Below are 2,132 nucleotides of genomic sequence, written 5' to 3' on the forward strand. Positions count from 1 at the left end.
TGTAGCAGAACATCACATTCTGTGATCCTTAAAAGGCATTTAAAGAGCACTGTTCTATAGCAGATTGCTTTATTTTAAATTTTTTCTCAAAATAGGAAATTTGCTCCTTTTATTTCTTCAAATATTTGGAGGATATTTTATAGTTACTCTTTTAACACAGGCCAGGAATAACATTAAAAACATTAATGATATAAAAAGATTCAGTTTGGGGCATTCAAAAAATGTTAAAAATAAGAGGCATATAGATACAATCTACCTATATAATCTGCAGAGTTCCAGGAAATATGTAAAATATTATTTTTAAAGGCAAGGCAAGATGTGTTTTATAGATACATAAGGGAAATTAACTTTTTCAGCTTAAAATGCCCGAATCATGCTTTTGATCCCCAAGGCAAACATTTTTTTGAGATATTCTTCTACAACATAATTACTATCATTTCCTTAGTTACATTTTAGTTCCCTGCTGACTGTTTTTCTGTATAAACTTACTTTTATTTTCATTTATGTCATTATACTGATGAGAATCAGGTCTAATTAAATATGAATTTGATAATAACTATCATTTCTTTATCTGTATAAACTATAATTTTTCTCCCTATGAAATAGTGCCTCAGTAAAGAAAAATGTAGTTCTCTGGGTCCATCAATTCACTAGAAATAAAGACATTTACACCTGGTCATTCATTTATATCCATTTGTCTATAGGTTTTCCTTTCCTTCACCTATAAATAAGATTTATTAAACATCTATTAAAATCTAGTATTTTTTTTAAATATTTATTTTATTTTATGCATGCAAGAGCTGGGGTGCAGGTCAGAGGTGTGGGGGGTAAGAGGATTCACCAGAGACAGAGTGGGCAGCAGAACAGGCAGATATACTGAAATATGTGCTGAGGGGAACAGGGGACAAAACAGGAGAGGTCTGCTGCACCATGTAGGTCAGCTCCCTGGCTGTGGATCGAACTCGTGCTGCAGTGGCTGTGGATAGTTCACAGTGCTGAGACTTAACAACTTGTGCCACCAGGGAGGCCCCAAATCTAGTTTATTAAGCACTTAATATATACCAGGAACTATGGATACTCTGATGCTATGGATACAGAAATACAGTTCTGCCCTCCAGACAAATGGGTAAAAGGTAGATTTCATCAATATGACAATTACCACAACAAAGATATGAATAAAATATGTGGTAATTAGAAAACCTCATCCCACTACTACAGAGAATATTCATACATGACATGTACTTTTAGGTAATTTTCAGATCCCAAGCTGTAATTATGCCCATTTTCATATCACACAAGAAAGTATATCTTAAGTAAATAAATAGGGTTATCATTTATTTATAATTTATATTAGCAATTATATTATGCAAATTTGGTAATGATGCATAGTGAATAAATATTTATTGCATGACTAATATGTCTGTCATGTGCTGGCCTGACATGTAAGACAGACAGCTGATTCCTTAGGATTTTCAATTTGGGGTGGGGGGAAAAGAAGAAAATAGGAACAACTTCAGATGGTCATAACTGTTTTGACTGTGAGGAGAGCACAGGTTATTGCAACAGAATATGTGTGTGTTGGGAGGCTATTCACACTAAGCTGTTAAGAAGGGCCTCCCTGGTGGCGCAAGGGGTTAGGTCTCAGCACTATGAAGCTGTAAGCAGCTACTGTAGAACGTTTGATGCCTGGCCAGGGAGCTACCCACATGGCACAGCAGACCTCTCCTGTCTCATCTGCTGCTCCCCTCATTAGTGTATTTTAGTCAACCTGCCTGCTCTGCTCCCCACTTTGTCTCTGGTGAATCCTCTCACCCCCATACCCCTGGCCTGCACCCCAGCTCTTGTATGCATATATATATATATATATATATATATATGGTTTTCAAAGAGGTATCATTTTGATCTGGGTCATGTATAGTGAAATTAGTGTAACCTTATAAAATCTGTGGTAAAAATAATGCTCTGAGATAACAGAGAATAGTGCACAAAAGTTAAGAAATATTTGGTTTTATCATGCCAAATATTTCTTCAGCAGTCTTTCACTGGGATCTGGACACAGCACTGTATCACAAACTACTGTGTAACTGCTGGGTTGTGAGAAGGAAAAATTACAGGAACACCTACTGAAACTA

Source organism: Talpa occidentalis, unplaced genomic scaffold (assembly GCF_014898055.3).
Source record: "Talpa occidentalis isolate TD23 unplaced genomic scaffold, MPIMG_talOcc4v2.1 talOcc4.8, whole genome shotgun sequence".
Lineage (NCBI taxonomy): Eukaryota > Metazoa > Chordata > Mammalia > Eulipotyphla > Talpidae > Talpa > Talpa occidentalis.